This window comes from Rhineura floridana, chromosome 11 (genome assembly GCF_030035675.1).
Source record: "Rhineura floridana isolate rRhiFlo1 chromosome 11, rRhiFlo1.hap2, whole genome shotgun sequence".
In the NCBI taxonomy this organism is placed as follows: Eukaryota; Metazoa; Chordata; class Lepidosauria; order Squamata; family Rhineuridae; genus Rhineura; species Rhineura floridana.
Window position 1 is genome coordinate 38607728 of NC_084490.1, and position 23812 is coordinate 38631539.

General features: G+C 43.9%; 1 protein-coding gene across 4 annotated transcripts in view; it reads right to left on the minus strand.

The window, feature by feature from the left end:
• Positions 1-23812, minus strand: part of LRRC4B (leucine rich repeat containing 4B) — a 133786-nt gene that overhangs the window by 30816 nt on the left and 79158 nt on the right. The window contains exon 1 of one of the 4 annotated variants that reach the window (XM_061588841.1): positions 22259-22320. The exons of the other annotated variants lie outside the window; for them this stretch is intronic. The gene's annotated coding sequence lies outside the window, so the exon portion shown is untranslated. Of the gene's footprint in view, positions 1-22258; positions 22321-23812 lie in introns of those variants that run through there. 4 annotated transcript variants of the gene reach the window in all.

The window sequence follows — 23812 nt, forward strand, 5'->3', positions numbered from 1 at the left end:
AGACAATACTGAGTTAGATGAACCAATGGTCTGACTTGGTATAAGATAGCTTGCTATGTAGAGTTTAATCAGCGTTATTATTGACTTCACTCAATGTAGCCAACAAAACCCGCACTTTTACCAATGCTGAGGTCAATTTTTGGTTTAAAAATTTGAATGGCAAATTTTGAGATCAAATTTCAGCATCAAAATCAAAAAGTTTACATTTGCCAGGCTTTTGAATCCCCCCCCAAAAAAAGTTCAATTTCAGCTCTAGCTAGATCCCTTGTAAACAAAGTTGGCCTGAATGTACAAGCAATCAAATGGCTCCTTGGGATGCCAGTATTTTTTTTAGAGACATCAGTGAAGCAGCATAAAGTCCAAGAGGTACCATCCAGAATCTTCTGGGTCACTGGAAGGGATCTGCTCAGATCTGCAAACACTGTTGCTTCTTGGAGCAGTAAAATGACTTAAGAAAGCCCTGCTTTTAGCTATGTGATCATTTTCCTGTAGCATTTAAGCCATGAATAAAGGATCAATTACATAAGAAGCTACCTTATGCCAACTCACACTATTTGTTCACCTAGGCCAGTACTGTCTACTTTGGTGGATCTCCAGGGTCTCAGGCAGAGGGTCTTTCCCATCACCTGCTACCTGATCCTTTTAAGTGGACAAGCAGAGGACTGAATCTGGTATTTTCCACATGGCAAACCATATGCTCTACTGCTGAGTGATGTCCCTTCTCTTAATTCCACAAAACTAAGCACTATTCAGGAGTGCACTTCCATGGTATTGTATTGGACTTAGAGACGGAGGGTGCTCTGGAGAGAATGCACAAAACTGATTTGGGTAATTCTATTTCATGAGCAGGTACATGATGACATAGTGTCCACTTTTGGCTTGTTAAACTGAGACAGCTAAGTAACTACCTGTTGGTAGCTGACAAGAAGCCCACCACCTCTGCGGTTTAGCTCCATGTGTACCCAGTCACCATTCCTTTGTTTGAACACAGTGGGCAGCTGGATGTGCAAACACCTAGTGTGTGTTTACAGGAGGGTTGATTTCCAATGAGAGGCAAGTGTGGTTCCAATATGCATCCAAGCTTCAAAGTGAATTCATCCTGTGTGCATCCCTTGTCTGTCTCTGCCTGCTGTCACACAGGGAGGAAGTAAAAAAAAATGTTTTGGTTTCCTGTAGCAATGAAATTGACTGAACCAGAAGCTGATCAAATTCTGGTATTGTCAGTGTCAACAATCCATTTGGAAGCAGCTGCAATTTGGGAATCGGGAAAATAAAGCAAAGATTTCCTATCCAACCCTGCCTCCCACTATGTCTGTCCAGTTATGAAGCTGCAAATTTGGTATTGTAAAACAGTGATGGGGAATATGTGGCCCTCCTGACGTTGCTGGACTTCAACTCCCATCAGCCCCAGCCAGCATGGCCAATGACTAGGAACGATGGGAGTCAGAGTCCAACAGTATCTGGAGGGCCACAGGTTCCCCATCCTGGCTGCAAAATTAAGGGAATAAATCATTCCCACTGTTCCACGTGCACACACACACAAATGCCAGTAATCTGGCTGTGAAGGCAGGGAGCTGCCATGCAGACAGAAACTAACCCTTCACACTGAAATCTGATGTCATGGTAAAAAACAACAATACCCGGCTTTAGATTGTGCTTTGTGGCCTAAATTACTGCAGTCCTAATTTAGCAGTGTGGAGGGCAAGAGGCTGCAGTGTTGATACCACTGAATAAAAAATCTGTTGTCAAAAACGTTTACATACCCTGAGGTTTAAATGAGCCTGGGAGAATTTTACACTTAACAACGACAAATACATGCAAACTGGAAATGGGACAGAAACTGATCTCCTCCTCTTCCCTCCCTGACCTCCACCCCCCACCCCCCAGCAACCCTTAAATCTTTTCAAGAGATCTTGCTTGCCAGGTTAAAGTATCTTTCTAATTTATGTGGCCTGAATAATTTCTTTTCTTCTTTGGATTTCTCTACTGGGAAACATGGGAAGAAGGAAGAAGAGAACAGAGACAAGAGAACAGAAAGGAATAAGGACAGGGGAAAGAGAAATGATGAAATGGGAGGTGCAAGGGATTCCAACAGAGAGAGAGAGAGAGAGAGAGAGAGAGAGAGGTATATTTACAGCCATTGATTGCGCCATGAGAGGGCAGATAAGCCCCTGTTCTTTTAGCTCTTCATCTGCAGCACCTCAGAATTACAATACTGGACTACCTTACAGGACTGTCATAAGGGTGACTCAGACAATATAATGTGCCTTGAGCACTTAGGAAACAAGTTATAAAAGAGGAGAGAGACCTAGAGAAAATAAAAAGCAGCAAGAAGGGAGAAATATAAAAAAAGAGGGGAAGAGAAAATCATGATAGTCAAAAACAGTGCAGAAGCAGTGGTTCTGCAAAAAAAAAAAAACCTACAAAGATTAAAGAACAACGCAGAGAAATAATGTGAAGAAAGGAAGAAAAATAAAGAAGAAAAATGAGGGGGGGGAAATGTGGAAAGGAATAGAAGTTTTTTAAAAATAGACAAGACTAAAAAAAAGGAGAATCTAAATAAAATAATTACAAGGCTTTTAAAAAGAATGTAAAAAAAAAAGCAATAGAAATATGGAAGGAAGGCAGGAACAGCGCATATCTTGCCTTAATTGTGAAACAACATAATTCCAGAAAGACATGCAGAATCCTTCTCAATGCACAGTAACATTGGCAAATGTCACAGCCTGGTGGGAAACGCGCCAGCCAACTGACATTGGATGGGCACGCCAGGGAGGGCAATCTGGCTGACACTGTATGGACAGAACCATATACTTATAGAGTGTGGGAATGATTTGGGAGGGAGAGGAATAGGGTAGGACAAAGGGACATCTGTAGACCCATTTCCACAAGCTCTCTGATTTGTGATTGGGGATACAGTGCTGACACAGAGAGCCTGGATGGAGCCAATGCCGACGTTGCCTAGAGTCGCCTGTATGAAAAGAGACATTGACTCTCTCACATAAGACCAACATGGTGATGCATTCCTGAGTCTACAGGAGCTAAAGGGTTTGTCGCTCTCTACACTAGGGGAGTGCAGACTTCAGGCTTGCGATATCTAATTTGTTTTTTACTAGAACCCCAAGATCACGTGCAAAAGGCATCCCTGATGAGAATGAAAGAACAAAGTGCCTTTGAGCACATTCTGAGCTTTGTTTTCAGCACCAGAACTGTATAGAGCTCACGGCTCTTTCACTACTGCTCTAAACCACAAACTTAAGAATTGTTTTACGCTATGCTCCAAGCAATCTTGAGAGCAGTAGCTTGGTGAGGAAATTGAGAATTCTGTTGGAATTCCCTAGCACCCCCACCCCCCAATCTTTACAGAATGAGCTAGCTCCCAAGATACTCTAGACAATCACCATAAAACCAGTATAAAGTTTGCAGTGTAGATGTGCCCTCAGATAGCGATGTGCTAACATTCTGTCAATTTGGATTTTGTACCAAATTTTCCATTAATTCAGTTATTTATTGTTGGAGGTCGGAATTTTTATGTAGTAAGTTTCCACTATTTTTGAAATTTTATTTTTCTTAAAAAAACCCTCATCTCTAAAATACTGATATTAAGAAAGATGATTTTATCAATATTTCCTTTCATTTATCAATATTTCCTTTCAAAATATCAATTTCCTTTCAAATTATTGATATTAATATCAATTTTTTTAAGAGGGGGAAAAACGGATCAGTAAAAGCAGCAGCTAACAGACAAAGAATGAACTCAAATTGATACAGGCCTTTAGGCTGACAGAATGCTTTTGAACCGGCATTGGCCAATGGATCCCATGCCTACCCTCAGAGGAATATTTCTAATCTATACTGGTGGGCAGCAAATTCAGTTGTCTGTCTCACAGTACAAGTTTGTTGTTGTTGTGTGCCTTCAGGCTGATTACGACTTATGGTGACCCTATGAATCAGTGACCTCCAAGAGCATCTGTCATGAACCACCCTGTTCAGATCTTGTAAATTCAGGTCTGTGGCTTCCTTTATGGAATCAATGCATCTCTTGTTTGGTCTTCCTCTTTTTCTACTCCCTTCCATTTTTCCCACCATTATTGTCTTTTCTAGTGAATCATGTCTTCTCTTTATGTGTCCAAAGTATGATAACCTGAGTTTCATCATTTTAGCTTCTAGTGATAGTTCTGGTTTAATTTGTTCTAACACCCAATTATTTGTCTTTTTCGCAGTCCATGGTATGCACAAAGCTCACATCCAATACCACATTTCAAATGAGTGGATTTTTCTCATCCATTTTTTTCAGGTTGCAGCTTGTCTTCACTCCCTAACAGGAGTGCTCCTATTCAGGGTTCCAGCCAGCCACACCCTTCTCCAGGATACTATAGGCCAAAAGGGGGCTCAAGCAGGCTAATTCACTCCATTCCTGGTGTTCTGTTCTCCATTTCCAATTGACACTCAGCATTCCATGGCTTCTGGAGGCCACTGAGAACGCTCAGTCCTCATTGGGATGTTTTTTGCGGGAGGAACCCTTTGGGGTGTTTTTTGAAGTACATTTTGTACTTTGGCATTACTTGAAGTTATTTTTTCATTTTTATTTATTTAATTTATATACTGCTTCATACTTGAAAAAAGCCTCTAAGCAGTTTGGGTGAAGTTCACCCAAGTACGCTGGTGGTGATATCTCCCTCTGGTTTTTCCAGAGCTTGAAAGATTACTTTTAAAAAGGAATAAATTACAATTACTGTTATATGGCCCCAAAAAGGAATAAATTAGCATTACAATTACAATTGTTCTGAAAGGAATTGATTACCGTTACTCAAAAGTAATCACTACAATTACACTTAAGTTACTTACAAAAAAACCCCTAGAGTGTCTGCAAGGTGCCTTGGCTGCTGCACACCTAAGTCGCCTAAAACAACATTAAAAATAAACACACACACACACACACACACACAGAGAGAGAGAGAGAGAGAGAGAGAGAGAGAGAGAGAGAGAGAGAGAGAGAGAGAGAGAGAGGATAGTGGAATAATTCCTTTTATCCATAAGATAGCAGTGGTGGTCTCTCCGCTGGTAAGGGAGGTGGGCAGAGAGGCAGAGGCCACTACTCAGATCTTTGCACATGAAACCAAGTGCAACCCCCCCCCACACACACTCAGCCAGCAAGCATAATCTCTCTTACTTAACCACATTCTGGACACCAACTAAGGGACACCCACCCAAGCAAACATTTTCCCCTGAGATGCAAAAAAGTTAAAACACCAGAAATGCAGCAAAGTAGTCGGGGGGGTGGGGGGTGGCAGAGGCTGCTTTGTGTGCCAAGTACAAACACAGTATTCACACACTCACATGTCATCTTTCACCTCCACAGTTCTTTATCTCCATTCTGCTGCTGCCTCCTTCTCCTCCTTTATCCATGTTCTTGTCCTCCGTCCCCATTCTTCTTCACCTCCATCCATTTTTAAAATAATTGTTTTCTCTGCTCCACTCCATCTCACTCTCCACCTCCTCCCTCGTCACCTCCTACCCACCCACAGAGCATGAGGGAAGAGCGACGGTGCACAGAAGCCCAGTTTGAGACACGATTTTAATTCACAAATCAAAGGAGCAGAAGACTTCCACTGCTCCCCCCCCCAAGTAATGCCCAAAAGTAATGCTGGAAACATTACAATTACTCCACAAAAGTAATAAAATTACTCCTCGTTCTATTACAATCAAAATGCAAAGGAATTACCCACTCATTCCTCAAAAAGTAATGAATTACAAGTAATTCTTTTTGTAACTAATTATTGTACTTCCAAGCTCTGCGTTTTTCAGTGGCTCCATTTTTTTTTTACTTCAATTCTGCCGACACTCAGAGTATAGTTCTATCCCACCTTTCCTCTGTGGGGACCAGCACATGTGGGGTTCCTCGTTGCTCTCCCATCCAGGCACTAATCAGACTCAAATCTGCTCACCTTCAGTAACATTGATGCATCATGTACCTTCAACTTCAAGCCGTCCTCTGCATCCCAGTTCTCTCCACAGAATGGAAAATTATGAAGAACTATATCTGTAGGTCTCTCAGACTGTTATGTCTCATCTACAATCCCTCCCTTAATTGAACCTTAGTGTTCGTTCACACCAGCTCAGCTGAAGGATGAAGGCCTTCACTCAAAGTCTACAAGCCCCTTCTTGCTCTATCCCGGCTCTGCTACGCAGCAGGAAGAACCTTGACAGAGTTTATTAAGTTCAATTATCCTATTTGCAAACTCATTCTCTGAGTGCTGATGCAGATGCAGTCAAAATGGCACCATCCATACACAAAAGGGAGGTATCAGCAGGCTTAGGGGAACCCCAAGGTTTGCAGAAAAATGCCCTTATTACTTTTTAAAAAGGGATGGGGTGGGAACAAACAGAGCAACTTAATGAGGAGTAGGCATGTTCAGTGGCCACAGAACATTGAGTTTCTCGGGGGGGGGGCGAAGAAAACCAGGAAGTGGAAATGAAATGGAAGTGTCCTGGAAAAGGACATGACTGGCTGGCTGACACTTTGAACAGGAGCATTATAGCCTGCAACTTTTGAGGGGCAGGGGGGCTGAGATTCTGTTGGGAGGAGGAGAATACCAGGGATGAAAGGGGGATGAAATGGAGTGTCTTGGAAATGGGCACGGCTATCTGGCTGGCGAGAACTGTGAACAGGGTCATTTCACCTTCCAACATTTCATTGCAGGTCCCATTTGTTTAATAAAATATTAACTATAGCAATCCTTAAGGGATATTTATTTGGAAGGAAGTCAGCAGGACTTACTTCTAAGAAAACATGGGACTGGGCTGTGGCAGCAATACAAGTAAAAACTGGGGCTGTTACATGTAGTTAGTGAATGGGCTAGATGAATCAACAAGTTGATACACTTTTTTAAAAGTGCCCCCAATTAACTGGCTATCAGACCTGTAACTGTTTTATATATTTAATGCAATTATAAAAACTGTTGATGGCAAGTACCATCGTAGAGGAAAACATAATTTTTAAATAGTATGTGTTTTAGGAAAAATGTTTTTTCTTCACATGCACATTCATGCAAAATTAATTGATTAATTGTTTAATTGACCAAATATACAATTAATCAGCTAAGATTAAATCGGGGCAGCCCTAGTTTTTTTAAAAAAACAATTTTTAAATTGTTTAATTTAAACTTAATGATGCATCCAGAGGTAAGCACAATTTTCCAGCCTGATCCTAAACCACAGATACAATTCATCCCCTCCAGTGTAGGGAAAACAGAATACTTCCCACATGTCCCTCCCTTTGCACTGTTGCAGTGCAGTGCAGTGCGATGCAGTGCAATGTGTCCAGTCATTATCTGCACTGGAAGACCTATATGAATGAACCTCTCATATACAGACAGGAAGTTCCTACAGATACATCCTCTATCTTGGAATTTCCTGAATACCATCCGACCCCGCATGACAGCTGTTCACAAACAATATTTTCATTTTCTAGTTCAAAATAATTTCATTCAGTTTTGGGCTCAAAATCTGACCTACAATGTAGGGTTGTTGTGTGTGTGTTTTGTTTGGTGCAAGCCTAGTCCCTGATGAATGCACGTCTGAGAACAATTTTTGTCCCTGAGTATCACTGTAGGATTCTGAGCCAGAAGTCGCCTTCTGCTTTATCATCTGAATTAACTAATTTATATAAACTGAAGGACCATACCTAGCACATGCATGTAAAGCAACCAGTGATGAACATGCTGCATTTGAGATCAGTTACAAAGTTGTACAAAGCTACATCAAGAAACCAGTAGAATGCAGATGCACCTAACTTTAATTTGTGTGATCATTCAAACAACATTTAAATCTAATAAAATGGTCATGATTGTGCAAATTTATGGTTTTTTATTTGACTATGATACCATACACCCTGAGTCCATATTTACAAAGGGAGAGAGGGGGTCACCCCCTTAGCCCTCACCCATACTGAAATTTACAAACACACTCACACACACAAGGGAAACAACGGGACAGGTCAATTGGCCCTGATCCATCCCAGGGCTGTGTACATTAAGTATTCCTGCTCAGATACCCTGTATTGACTCAGGACTATGAATTGCTGGATAAATCTAGTCCATCAAACACAATATGGAATGAAGTATCAATTCAAATTTGATCTGAAACTTACTCAGAGAAATCTCATCTTGGTAATTCAGGACAAGTAATGCAATACAAATTGCAACACAGTCTGGAACTGATTGATAGAGCACTAGTACCAGCTTAACAAGGAGAACACAACAAACAAAAGTCTTCCTTGATTCAATCAGGATATATTACCTAGCATTATCAGGGCCTCAAATGATTTACTTTCCCTGTTCCTGTACCCCATCTGAACAATCCAAATCCATGATTGATTCTACTTAGCACTATTCATAGCAAATGTTTATGGTAAAGGTTGCCTCATCATTTTTCGGCTACCCATGTAGAGATTCCAAACCGGCACATCCAGGCGGAAAGAAAAAAAGGAAGTACTTCCTCTGGGTGAAGGGATCATCCAGGGATTGAAAGAAATCTCAAGCCCTAGGCCAGGGCTGTGGACTTGTGGCCCTCCAGATGTTGCTGGTCTATAACTCCCATCAATGTTGACCACTAGCTATGCTAACCAGAGCTGAAGGGAGTTGGGAGTCCCATGTTATTTGGAGGGGCACATGTTACCCATCCATGCCCTAGGGCAGCGTTTCCCAACTAGTGGGCCACCAGATGTTGTTGGACCACGATCCCCATCTTTCCTGACCATTGGCAATGCTGGCTGAGGCTGATGTGAGTTGTGGTCCAACAACATCTGGTGGCCCACTAGTTGGGAAAGGCTGCCTTAGGGGGTTGGCAGAAAAAAATTCTTTTTATGAAGGAATAGCTCTTGCCTAGGAATAATGCAGGACACTTGGCTTTGCCAGCACTATGACATCACACTTGGCTGCTAAGGACTCAGAAGCAAGCTGAGCAACTTGCACCTACAGAAAATAATCAGCATAGGCAGCAGGTTCATCACATCACTTTCAATCCAGCCTTCTCTCTCGAAGTGACAGATCTGTTGTTAACCATATTGAAGGGTTAAAAGCTTTGTGAGATTTAAATGGAGAAGCATCCCCTTGAAACTTTATTTCATTTTTTATCTCAAATTTCCTCTAGGAAGCTGAGGGCAGCACACATAGCCACCCCTCCTAGTTTCCTGTGAGGTAGATTAGGTTGAGAGAGAAAGACTGGTCCAAGATCACCTAGTGAGGTTCATGGATGGGTGTAGGATCTGAACTCAGGTCTCCCTGGCCTTAGTTCAACACTCAAACCTAGTTTTCCCTACCCTGTTGCCCTTTAGAAGTTGTTGTTGGACTACAGCTTCCATCATTCCTTATTAGTGGCCATGTTGGCTGGAGCTGATGGGAATTGGAGTCCAACAACACCTGGAGGGCACCAGGATGGAGAAGGTTGCAGTAATCACTCCAGCACATCAATTCTGTGAAACCTGCCTGACTCCTAGAGATACCTTTATTAATGCTGCGGGGGAAAGTTCACAGACATTCATAAACTGCCTAGCACCATAATTGCAGGGCAGCTTCCTATAACTCTATGGATCCCATTCTCAAGGAAGTGTCATTGCTTACTGTGCCATAGTGATATGTCAATGGTGTGTGACTGAGGGTCAGTCTAGAGTAGACACAACACCGTTTATGCAAGTAGCAATTGTATGAATGGCTTTTAAAAAGTAAATTGCAGGTGTGGTGGTTGGGGGAAATCCAGATCCAGACCCTGATGTGGCAGATAGAAGGTCTTTAACCCAGTGCCTGCAATTTACTTTTAAAAACCATTCATGCAATTGCTAATTCCATGAAGGGCATATTATCTATAGTTTGCCTCTCATGTCGGAGCAGTGAGGGAATGGCACGTGAATGAAGAAAAGGGGCTGTAGGGGTATGTGAGCATAGAAAGAGGTATGTGTACATGCAGCTGGAGTGAGAACAGCATGGTTGCGTGTGTGTGTGTGTGTGTGTGTGTGTGTGTGTGTGTGAGAGAGAGAGAGAGAGAGAGAGAGAGAGAGAGACTGGGGAGAAAAGTGTATGTGAGAGAAAGACATGGACTGAGTGGTTGAATTTGTAAGTGGGACAGATTCAGGGAGATTCTGATGGGCTGGCATATATGCACACCCTGATTCACAGGTTTGTGAAAGAACTGATGAAAATTTCCTGGCATGGACACACCCAGAGGTGTGAGTTGCTGGGCAGAGGAACCATGGAGGTCAAATGTGCACTTTACAAGGAGCTTTTCCATTGATAAGATATTGACAATGGGAGCAGGCTACTCTTGCAGCAGCATGAGCCAGATTACATTGGGACGGCATGCTTAAACTGAATGTCTTAGTCGCATGTAATTAATGGGCCTTCTGTTTTCATTTTCCCATGAACATGCCAAACCATCAGGGCTGGCATCAGCACCAGCCATCCTTGGGCTGTTGGCAAAGTTCACCACTGACGCCTGCCCACAGCCTGCCTTTACAAAAACACTGGGTTATAGTCAAATAACTTTTACTTAGAGTAGACTCATTGAAATCAATGTAGCTAAGTTAGTAATGGTCATTAAATTTCAGTGGATCTACTGTGAGTAAAAAGACCCTCCATGGCGCAGAGTGGTAAGCGGTGGTAACGCAGCCGAAGCTCTGCTCACGGCCGGAGTTCGATTCCAACGGAAGGAGGAAGTCGAATACCCGGTATTTAGCCACCATTTCAATTTCCCATAATGCCCCAATGTAGCAGCACTCCGTAGCATTGAGGGAAATTGAAATGGTGGTCCCCCAACCTAATACTGCTCAAATAACCCCCACCAGGGCCCTCTGACAGAGGAAAAGACCATTGATAGGCACTTTGCCAAATGTTCTTCAAATGTGGAGCTGGTCCTGCAGATCACCACTGGCATGAACATCTGATACTGATTCCACAATGACCTCCTTGACAAAGCATGGTATGTACTTTTTAAATCTGAGAATTTTTAAAGAATTTTGTTTGCCAGTCACCTCATCACAGAACCATATGAAGTTCCTCCAGTTGTCCCTGAACTGCAACTCTGGTACCACTTGGGGATATCTGGCCAAGGTTTGAAAGCCATCAAGTCTGGTCTCCAGAGTTACAGATGTTTACTAAGGAAGACAATCAGTAGGATGGTCAATTCCTGGAACAGCCCCTGTAGCTCTCCCTTTAATAGCAGTTCCATCTACAGCAGCCATGGGGAAGCTTTGGCCCTCCAGATATTGCTGAACAACAACTCCCACCATCCCTGGCCATTTGCCATGCTTGCTGGGGCTGATGGGAGCGGTAGTTCTGAAACATCTGGAGGGCCAAAGGTTCCCCACACCGGATCTACAGCAAAAATGGACAACCTGAAGCCCTAGGGCCACACGCGACCCTCTGCCTAATTATCTATCTAACCCTCAGCTTAATTTCAAAAGCCTTCCGCATGTGATCACTTCAGATCTCTGGCAAGAGTGTCCCTCCCACAGCAGTCCACTGAGAGAGGAGGAAGAGGGACAGAGAAATGCAGGTGTCAGAGAGAGAAAAAGAGGTGTCAGAAAGAGTGGGGGGAAATGGGCTGGCCCACCCACTTTTGACCCTATCCCCACCCACTCTGCCCACAGTCAATATGCAGCCCCCAGCACAGTGCCCCCAGAGGAACACATCCCATGACAGAAAAAAGATTGCCCATACCTGATCCACAGCATTGCTCTCCAGCTGATGGGTCAGGGCCACTGCTGTGTCGCAACCTGATCTAAGGTGGGTTGCAACAGCAGCACTACTACCATACAATTATATGGTACAAATAAATTACAAAGGGGCTCCAAATGCATGTTTGTGTTAAAAATGGGTCCTAGGCCTGAAAAGGTTGAAGATTATTGATTGACAGAAGGGATAGCCAATGTAGTGCTCTCCAAATATTGTGGACTACAACTCCCATGTGCCCCAGCCAGCATGGCCAATGGTCAGGGAAGATGGGAGCTGTAGTCCAAAACATTTGGAGGAAACCATGTTGTCTACCCATCTACAACAATTAGAAAGAACTAGCATGGTGCAGTGTTGGGCTCATACTAGGGAGACCTAGGTTAAAATCTCCAGTCAGCCACAAAACTTACTAGATGACCTTGGACCAGTCATTCTCTCTCTCTCTCTCACTTACTTCACAGGGTTGTAGTGAGGATAAAAGGTGGAAACCATGCACATCACTCCTTGATGGAAAGGCGGAAACCATGCACATCACTCCTTGATGGAAAGGCAAGATAAACGAGAGAGAGAGAGAGAGAGAGAGAGAGAGAGAGAGAGAATTTACAGGTGATTATTTGTGGTCTCTGTGCGCACGCGTGATCTGAGGCCCTACAAAAAGAGCTTCTACATGCCTTCAAGTTATGCATATAGCTAGCATTTAGATTACTTTATATTAAAAATGTAAAAGGATGTATATTCCTATTGTATTTCTCACTTGAATATCCAAGATAAATTCTTCACAAATTTGTCTGATCATCTTCCCTCTTCACACCTTGCATAGCTTTAGTTTCTTAGCTGAAACAATATCCAGCATCCTTGTAAATCAATACAGCATGACAATTTCTGAATAGTAACATGAATAATAATGCCAATCATCACAATCAGATTAACCATATATTTGAAAGCCACCATGTCTCTTGGGCTATGCTGGTCTTCCTGTACATCTTCTCAGCTTCTTGGTTGTGAGGGAAAGCATGGCAACGGATGCAGCATCTGCTAAAGACCAGTTCTCATAGATGGTTTCTGATGTGATGATGTCATTGCAGAAGAGTGGGCTTTCCAAAAGCATAATTCAGAGATGGCAGGGGTGAAATTAGATCTCAGGAGCACCAGGAACTCTGGTCAGCTCATTGGTTTCAGAACATTCTGTAGCATCCAGAACTAACTGCTGTCAAAACTCCAAAGCAAGTGTAGATGGGCCATTGGATTGACATAGACTCAGTTCTTAAGATTCTCAACATAACCTGATATGAAAAACTAAAGATTTTTCCTGTAAAACCCATATATGACTGAGCCCTCCCTTATACTCCTCTGCTACCCATTTATCCACACATTGGCTGATTTAAGGCATCATGATAAGCCATGGTTTATCATGACAGGAATGAGCCTGTCTTTCCCTCCAGGATTGTATGATCCCTACTCCACCTCTAGCACAACTGCAAGGAAGAATTTGGAAACTTTCATTTCCATTTTTATTAACTGCACTTTAGCATTAAGTCCAAACACAACAAACTGTGGTTAATCTTAATTATCATTTTTTTGAAGCAAGTAAATTTTAAACCATGAGTTATAAAGCTGGTTGGTTTTAACAAACCATAGCTTGTTTGCTTGTTTATTTTTATATTGAGAGCCCATCTTTCCTCCAAAGAGCTCAAGATGGGTGTACATGGCTCCCTCCCTCCACAGTTCATCCTTACAACAACCCTATGAGGTAGGCTAGGTTGAGACTGTGACTGGCCCAAGGTCACCCAGTGAGGTTCATGGCTGAGTGAGGATTTAAACCCTGGTTTCCATAATCCTAGCTTAGTCCACTAAACCACATTGGCACTCAGAGAATTAGGCAGAATTAAAATTAAGCACTTTAGGGTTTGGACATAGCACTAAACTGTGCCTACCATATGCTGCGGGACAGGGAGGAAGACTACAGATGGACAAGGAGTTGTGGTGCCAGCACTGAAATTTTTATTCAAACACCTCTCTGGCTTCTGAGATTTTAAAATCTCTTACATTCCAGCATATATTTGCAACCATGAGGGTTAGAAACTTCTGAAACAATTGAAATTGATATTCCCGGGATCCTAAATTCTGCATCCAGTATCATACTTTGCACTTGTTTGTTTGTTTGGTAAGCAGGTGTCTGCAGTCCCACCGAAGCCCTGGAAGGATGTGAGGAATCTACCTTGGGGGAAGGGCCATAGCTCAGTGGCAAGAGTGTATACTTTACATGTGGAAGGTCTCAGGTTCAAAGGCTGGGAAAAGCCCCTATCTGAATCCCTCAAGAGTTGCTGCCAGTCAGAGCAGCCAATACCGAGCGTGATGGGCCAATGTGAGTGTAAGTCAGCTTCCTGTGTACTAAGGCTAAGTATGATATTATGTACTTTTACTATACATGGTAACAGACCAACTGTCTCAGGACAAATTCTTCAGATAAAATGTGCAATTTTATCAGTACAGCCTGTAAGTACATAGTAAGTAATGCAGTATATAGCCTGTAAGCCTTTTGGCTTATGGACCACATCACATCTGTCTATGTCCTGTATAGCGCTTAGCACACAGTACACATGCACAACTGCAGTATATATATTTAGCTCACATACCATTCTCTTTGCATTGCTCAATTGACAAGCTGAACAGCAAGCAGAAAGTTGACAAGCTGAACAGCAGGTGTGGCGTTTTTTTTAAAGAAACCTTCCAGCTAGTGCAAGGCTTGCAGGAATATTGGGCCTGAGCGTGCCCTAATCGGATTTATAATCTTGTTGCTGTATCAGTTTTTAATCTCAACCAATGCTAGCGAAAGCGATAGAAGCCCCCTCCCCGCTACTAAATGGATTGAGCTGACACACACAGCTTTCTGATGGTTTAACAAAATCAGATTAAAGTTAAACCAAGGTAGTTGTGAATATCCGTGAGGTGTCATCTGCTCTAATGCTCCTCATTCAAAGTCTAGCCACCGCTGTCTCTCGCCCTGTCTTGCTCTCTTCCCCCTCCCCATGTGTACATGTGCTGTTCTAGTGCTGACTTGGAGATGGGGAGGAACTCTGACCTAGAAGCCAAACAGACAAAGAGCGACTGCAGCTGGGGCCTCATCACAATGAGCAGTTCAGAGACAAGCATCCAAGACTCTGAGATGGGCTGGGTGCTATACAGAAGGTGTCCACAAGAGCATAGCCTCTTGTTCTAGTATAGCTCAGTGGTCAAGCACCTGCCTTGCATGCAGAAGTTCCACGGTTCAATTCCTGGCATCTTTGCTTAAAAACATCTGGGAAAGAGTCCTTAGAGTGACACTACTCATCACATTAGGCAGGACTACGCTAGATAGGCCAAGGGCCTGATTCAATATAAGGCACCCACCTTCATATATGTTCAACTAAAAAAACCCCACCCCAGATCTGCTATTCTTGCTATCAATCAGACCAAACCTGCCCCCCTTTTTGTATACATTTCAACAGTATGGACAGAGGGGGGAAATTCAGCATGATCCAAAGCCTCGCTTTGGACATATTCAGTACAAACCAATGTGGTGTTACAGTTAGTATGCTGGGACTTGGGTTGGGATTAATCCTCACTCCAGCCATGATCCTCTTTCATAGACTAGCCTACTTCACAAGGCAAATGTGAAGCTAAAATGGCAGAAATGCTCTGCACTCCTTTGAGGCAGGGCAAGATATAAATGTCATCAAGTTACATTATGGAAAGAGTGTGAGCTATAATTCTTTTTCATTTTTCTGTACTTTGCAAGAACTACAAACATGCCAGTAAAAACAGTAAATGAATTTGTGATTTGGCATGCATAGGTAGCATGCAAGTCTGCCCAGTGTTGAGAAGAAATAGTTCCTTGGTTTCTATTTATTACCAATGAATTGGTGAGAGATATAGACATGCCTGAGGAATAATCTTCTACAATCTCCCACCCCCCAGGCCACTTGAAAATTGTTGAGAGTCTTGGCAGACCACTTAATGATTTTTCTGCCTGTTGTTTAGCAACATGCGCTCTCTTGGCTTCTTCCCCTCTCCCCTGTGTATTGACTTTCCACTCCTTTCAAGTGCCTTGTCAGCCTCTTTTGCCTGCTTGGGACCTTCCCTTGTCTTGCCACCAACCATAGCTTTATTCCACCGAGGAAGGCAGAGCTTCCTCCCTCCATCACTTCTGGGCCATCCCGCTCACCTTCTGGGTGGATCACCGGGTTCTACGAACAACACAGCAGCCCCTGCGCCTGCTCTGCTTTACGCATGCATAGCCCTGGTGCCCACCATCCTTTGCACACACACATACCATTCTTCACACACTTATAGCTCTGCTGCTCCGCAGAGCTGCCGCCATGCAGCACCTGAATGAAACTCACAGACCTCCGGTGGTCCGCAGACCACACTTTGGGAACCCCTGATCTAACATGGAGAGGTTGAAACTGCATGCATACACACACAATGGCATCCCTGCTTTGTCTCCATGAACAAGCACCTCATGGTATCCAAAACTCTGGCTCCATCTAGCTCAGTATTGTCTAAACTGACTGGAAGTGGCTCTCCAGGATTTCAGGCAAGAGTCACTCCCAGCCCTACCTGGAGATGCTGAGGACTGAACTTGGGACCTTCTGCATGCCAGGCAGATGCTCTACCACTTAGCTACGGCCATTCCAGCACTATGCTACTTCTGCTTTGGGGGGGCAGTGGGAAGCAAAGAGACACTGCAACTCCTTCACTTGTTACCTCCTACAGGGTCTTGCACAGGAGAAGGTGGGTAAATCATGTCCAAAGTAATTCTGAGCATTGTCCAAGAGAAATACAAGACAAGGGGTATTCCATCTCCCTTAAAGACCTCACCGTACAAAATGAAGAATCAGTTCCTTTGCCTTGGGGCTACTTGGAAAAATGTTAATCATTTCAACCACAAAAATGAGAAAAATGCCCGTTTCTCTCTTAAATATTCCAAGATCATGAAATGTTTTCATTTTTGAATAAAGTCCTTTCATCCCTCCCACAAGTATTTATATAGATATATAAAACAGCTTTAATCATATTCTTCATTTAGAATAGACCTCCAAGCCAATTGGTTTCTCAATATTGGGGGGGGGGGTTAGGCTTCATGCAGCTTCAGGGCTTATATAATGACTATAAACTTGTATCATTTACTGGCACACTAAAATAAGCCCTTTACCTAGTCAGTGGCTCTCTTTGAAGAAACTTTGACCCTTTGGCACTCAAAGAAGTGATTGAAGACTGGAAATGTGTGGTGATTGTTGGCTGACCTGTGTGATGATTGTTCACTCTGATGTCCTAATTGATGTTTTTAAGGGTTATTTTTTCATTTATGTAGAATTTGAGTGTGGCCAATAAAAATAATAGTTCGATTAAAACTGTTTTATACCACTGAATAGCCACAATGACACTCCAAAGAATCCTGGGAGATGTATTTTGGCAATGGTGTAGAGAATTCTCTTAGAGATCCCAGCCTCAACTCTCAAAACTACAATCCCTTGAATTCCCTAGGGAAAGATTGTTGTTATATGCCTTCAAATCGATTACAACTTATGGTGACCCTATTAATCCTTTTTGGATATATTCATAAGGTTTTCATGGTAAGAAGTATTCAGAGGTGGTTCACCATTGCCTCACTCTAAGCCTACAGCACCCAGTATTCCCAGGCAGTCTCCCATTCAAGTACTGTGTATGTATGTGTACTGTCTTCAAGTCAATTCTAACTTACGGCGACCCTACGAATAGGGTTTTCATAAGGCTGAGAGGCAGTCACTGGCCCAAGTGAGCTTCATGGCTATGTGGGGATTCGAACCCTGGTCTCTCAGGTCATAGTCCAACACCTTAACCACTACACCACACTGGCTCTCACTGACCAGGCCTGACCCTGCTTAGCTGCCAAGATCAGATGAGATCGGGCATGTTCATGGTAGTATGGCCATAGACTAGGGAAAGATAACAACAATTAATCCAGTCTAAGTCTGTGGTGTAATTATGCCTTGATTCATGCTTGACTTTTCATACTTAATATCCATGTGTCAGATCAACTGTGAATGGTGCACACATAACATTTAAATGACTGGATGTTCCCACAAGATATTTGTTTGATTGTCACAGGAGTGTCCAGCCTCTGGCATGGGTACCACAAGAGGCACAGGCTCCTGGTTTGTGCCTCTCCTAGACCAGCTTTCCTCAACCTAATACCTTCTAGATTACTGTTCTTCAACCTTGAATCCCCAGATGCTGTTGGACTCCCATCAGACCCAGATAGCATGGTCAATGATCAGGGATGATGGGAGTTGTAGTCCATCAACATCTGTGGACCCAAGATTGAAGAACACTGTTCTAGATGTTGTTGGACTACAAATCCCAACAGCTCTGACCACTGGACATGCAGGCTGAGACTGATGGAAGTTGGAGTCCAACATCATCTGGAAGACATCAGGTTGGAAAAGTGTAGATGCAGCATTTCCCACTCACAAGAGGCATCCTGCTAGATCACGCCAAAAGCCCATCTAGTCCAGTATCCTGTTTCCCCCAGTAGCCAAACAGACACCTCCACAAAACCCACAAGCAGGGCAAGAAAGCACAAGTCCTCTATCACTGCTGCTCGCAAGTGGCTAGTCACTAGCACTGAGAGGTGTACTGCCTCTGAACTTAGAAAAGGGGTGGAGAATCTATGGCCCTCCAGGTGTTACCAGATTACAACTCCCATCATTACATCTGAAAGTGGGTGACTGAGAAGCAACTTTCCACCACTCATAGAGACTAACATGTGAAAGGGCACCAGCAGGTATTAGAGTAGATAATTCTCGAAGGCCTCTTTGAGCTATCCACACAGCATTGATAGGGAACTTGTGGCTGTCCAGATGTTGCTGAACTCTTTTAGCCCCAGCCAGCATCGCCAATGGACCGAAATGATGGGAGTTGTAGTCTAGCAATGTCTGCACAGACACAGGTTCCCAATTCTACTAGGTTAGTATAAGGGAAAGGGTCGTACCCTTTTCATCCTAAGCTTTTGCAGGGCTGTACTAGCCTCAAGAGCATGGGGTAAGGTGTTGGCCTCTTTCTTTAGTGGCATTTATTTATTTATATACTGCTTACATACTCAAATGGCATCCAAGCAGTTTACAAGCATAAAATCAATTATAAAATCCATACAAAATTAAAATATACAATAAAACAATTCCATCAAAACATTAAAAACACCCATCATCAAAATACATTAAGTATGCCTAGTTTTATTTTTTTAGAAAAATGTTTTGGGCAGTTATTTACTTGGATTACTCGTCCATCCTGAATCCTGAATAATTAGAAAGGGTGGTATGAGAACACCCTTAACTCTTCTAGGTGTTTATTTTTTAGTATTTAGTCTGTTCAAGTTCCTAGCCCATAAGTGTGAGGGATGTAGGGTTAGTGAGAGCATCTTTTAAGCTTCTAGTCTGAGGAGTCTTTCCTTTCGCACTCCTATTTTGTGATTTTGTTGTCATACATTGTCTGCTTGCTATAGTATTTTATTGTACATTGTATATTTTGTTTTAACATGTTGCTCACACTTTAGCAGCCTTTGGGTCAAAAAGCAGTATATAAATAAATTGTAGTAGCAATCATCCTCATCTTCATCCCTGACTAAAGAACCATCATGATTAATAGCCTGATCCTCCAATAATTTACCTAATTATATTTTTAAACCATCTAAACTAGTGACTGTCTCTACATCTTGTGGCAAACCTCCCCACAAATCAATTATGTGTTGTGTGAAGAAGTATTTCCTTTTGTCTGTCCTGAATCTCCTGACAGTCAGAGCTTGGAAAAGTTACTTTTTTTGAACTACAACTCCCATCAGCCCCAGCCAGCATGGCGCTGGCTGGGGCTGATGGGAGTTGTAGTTCAAAAAAGTAACTTTTCCAAGCTCTGCAGTCAGTTTCAATGGCTGACCCCATTCAAATTATGGGGTCTAAAATTAAAGGGGGGGGGACAAATCTCTATCTGCTTTCTCCACACTGTGCCTTATTTTCTAAACCTTGCCCTTTGCTTGTGAACTACTATCATAAGATCACTGCAAATTCAAGCAGTGGAGGCCAGGGAGAATATGTCTGAGAGAAAGGGGCATGATGCTCCCACAGTGCTAAAGTTGAGCAGATCTCATCTAGACTACCTAGCAGCCTCTTGTTCCACCACTCTGAGCTGGAAATAAATAAATAAGTTATGCTCCAGCTCAGAGTTACTCTGCCCTGACATTCATGCCCTCCCATACACCTTCTCACCTTGTTAAGACTGGACATTGCAATCTAAGTTGCATTTTTTTACCACAGATGTCTCCATCCATGGGTGACCAGAAAGGAGTTTCCTCCAGCTCATTGCAACATAGGAAGTTGCCTTCTACCAGGTCAGACTATTTGTCCATCAAATCCAGTATTCTGACAGGTAGTAGCTCTCCAGGGACTCAAGCAGCACTTTTATTCAGCACCTGCTACCTGACCCATTTTAACTAGAGATGCTGAAGACTGAACCTGGGACCAGATATCTGCATGCAAGGAATGCATCTGCATGCATGTGTTCAAACACTGAACTATGGCCTGCCCTTAGAGGATGGATATGGGACAAAATAGGGAGGTGCTGGAGGGGGAGCAGTATAAGAGAGGTCAAAAGGGTGGAGGCAGTGCAAAGGACCCTAAAGGCAGAAGAAGCTGAGAGCAGCTTTGTAAAAGTTACTTGCCTTAAAAAAAAGTCACTAGCCTGCCGTGGGCTGGCAGAAAAAGAGCAGAGAGAGCCATCTTTCTTACAACAACCTGGTGCATTTCTATCGTGGGTGCAGAGCCCCTCCTCTTGCAGCCCAATTGGCGATCTGTCCCTCCTCCACAAGCCTGCATGCAAGCCCTTGTTGCCTATGGCTACTAGGCAAGTGCTTATATACAAGACTGAGGTGAGAGAGACAGAACTGGAAGGTGCAATGCAAAAGTGGTCTGGGAAGATGATCAAGCATTGGTAGGGGTAGTCCCTCATGTCCCATATCATTATCATCATCATCATCAAATTTATATGCCACCTTTCTTCCAAGGAGCTCAAGGTGGCATACATGATTCCCCCATCTCCCCTCCTTCTCATTTTATCCTCATTTGACTTCATGGCCAAATGGGGATTTGAACCCTGGTCTCCCAGGTCCCAGTGCAGCATTCTAACCACTATACCACACTGGCTCGCCACAAAGTTATAAGAGACCCAAAGGCCATCTAGTGCACTGCACATCCACCAGTCAAAGCCAGACCACAATGGACCAACAGGAAGAAGTTGCACTGCAGGGGGGGGGAGGACATGGCTGTACATCTGATCAAGAGCTCTTGCCTATGGAAGTACATGCCACAGTAAGTGCTTTAGTGTTCCATTTGCAACAGAATCTGATAATTTTTGATGCAGACAGAATTTGGCTTAAGTAAACAAGTATATTCTATGAGAGAACACAAACCCCTCCCCTCTATCCTGTGTTACAAGTCACAGTGATGGAAAGGAGGACACACAGAATTTCTTATCAAGCCCATAGATGACAGTCAGCTAGAACCTGAATATGAACAAAATGTATCCACTGAAGTTCTCCAATGCAAATGGTTCTGAGGAGCCAGACACCAGAATGCAACAGAGGATTGGAGGAGGAGGAGCAAAGGGGCTAGACCTCATTAAGGATTTGGAGAAAGGATGAAGGGAGGGGGCTGAGAGGCAACTAGGCCTAAGGTGTTTCAGGGGGTGGGCAAGATGCTTGGCAGAAGACAGAGGCTGGGGAGAAGGGAAAACAAGCCAGAATATGGGATTTTGGGGGGGAGGGGGTGCACATATCTCCTAAGATTAGGGTTGGGAGTTCCAGGGGGTACACTGAGAGAAGGAAACACGATGAAGAGAGAGAAGGAAGGAATGTATCCCAAATTGTGGCGGGTGTGTATTATGTGCAATGGTTGGATGGAGATGGAGGAGGCAATGAGCTGAGATGAGAAGAGAAACAAGCCGATGCTTCCTCCCTCGCTGGTTCTGGTGCATCCTCTCCATCCCGGGTCTATCCATTCCTGCATCCCTGGTACCCACCTCTCTCTCTCTTCTCCCCCCCCCCGCCTCTTCCACCCGCGCCGCATCCCCATGGCAACCGCTCACCATCTCCTCCCTTCGCCTTTCCTCCTTCGCCACGGCTGTCGCGCGGTCTTTCTCTCCCCCCCGCGTCTCTTTCACCGCGGCAGTGCAAAGGGGGAGGCGGGGGGGGGAGGAATCAGCCTTCGTCCCCCCCCCCGACGAGTGGAGCCGAGAGGGGAAGGGGCTCGGCATGCAGGAGCTGCCGCGGGTGGATGGAGACGGGGAGGGAGACGGCAGCACGGCGCATCCTCCCAGCGGCAGCGCGGCCGGGGGAGGGAATACGGGGATGGCGGGAGGGTGGGCTTCGTTCTCCTTTTCATTCCCCCAAGCCTTCCCACCTCCTCCCTCTCTCTCCTCCAGATCTCCTTTCCTTTCCTTCCATGGCTCTCCCCTTTTTTTCTTACCCCCATCCCTGTTCTTCACCCCTCTCTTTTCTTTCTTGTCCCCTCTCGAGTTCCTCTTTTCTCCTCCACTACCCCTCCACCCATAAGAATCTTACAAGCCTTACTATATACGCAGGCGCGCGCGCGCGCGCGCACACACACACACTCCTCATGGAGCTGGGCATCCCCCTCTTCCATCCCCCACCACCACTCTTGAGTATCCCAGACGGGAAAAACCCTGCAGAAACCAATTTGCATGTGATAATACCTCAGGGGCTGCAGATTCTGAAATTGCCCTATGCTTACTAAGCAGGGAGGCTGAGCTAGGTCCAAAACTCAGCACAACTGCCCTGTCCTCCACTTTTCCCTTGCATGACATGACTTAAATCCATCCAGATAACTTCTGGGCCTTCAGTCCATATTCTGTATCTGTTACATCGAGGGTAGATATCGTAGAATCCCTCGACAAGAGCGGCTATGCCCGTGCGGGATGGGGGAAGTTGAAACGGCATCCCATGTGCTTCTATCTTGCCCATTTTACCTTTTATCAGACCAGTATCCAGAAATTACTCACTCTGTTGCAAGGTTCTGTGCCACTGCAATTATCATATGCAGAACACTTACTAGCTCAAATGTCCATACAGCCCTAATTCCAGTTGACTAATGTATGACTTTTAACTAGTTTTAATTAATGTTTGATGTTTTGTACCGGTCATGGACCATAAATAAAATTCATTCATTCATATATATCTGTTACACACACACACACAAAAGCACGTGTGCACACACTCATGCATACACGTGCGGTCGCACACACACGTATTTGCACCTACCAATCTTCCTCATTTTTACAAACTGTCCCTTCCAGAGGAATGCACCCCATCTGTCCTGCCAGTAGTGACCACATGCACTTGAAACACTCTACCTTGTCAAGCCCCACCCCACAGGAGTTCCACAGAGGTCAGGCCCATCACCCCTCAGCCCTGCCTCCTCTCCCCCTCCCATCTTCCCAGTCATTCCCTCTCCTCCCCCCCCCATTTGTCACACCTGCCTTTCCATTCATTCTCTGGTCACCTGTCAGAAGAGCAGCTGGTTTAGTCCGTTTTAGCAAAAATCACAGAGAATCCTGACTCTGACAGCTGAGAAATTGAGCTTTTGAAGGCAAAAGTCTACTTTGTTGGAGGCACAAATTGCTGAATATGTGTCTGGCCACCTGCTATCACAAAGTTCCTAATCCTCCACGAACCCATCCACCCAAGCAAGTAAGAATCTGACTGCACGTTTTAACAAATATTTAATAATGAATTCATATGCAGCTACTGGGTTTGTATTTAATATATATAAATGTAGGTGTATTTTTTTCTATTTTTGTAAGATCTTTCAATGAAAGTTAAAAAATAACAAAATAATCTGAGTGAATGCCCAAGAGAAGACTGAGAGGAGATATGATAGCACTCTTCAAGCACTCGAAAGGTTGTCACACGAGGAGGGCCAGGATCTCTTCTTGATCATCCCAGAGTGCAGGAAATGGAATAATGGACTCAAATTACAGGAAGCCAGATTTCGGCTGAACAT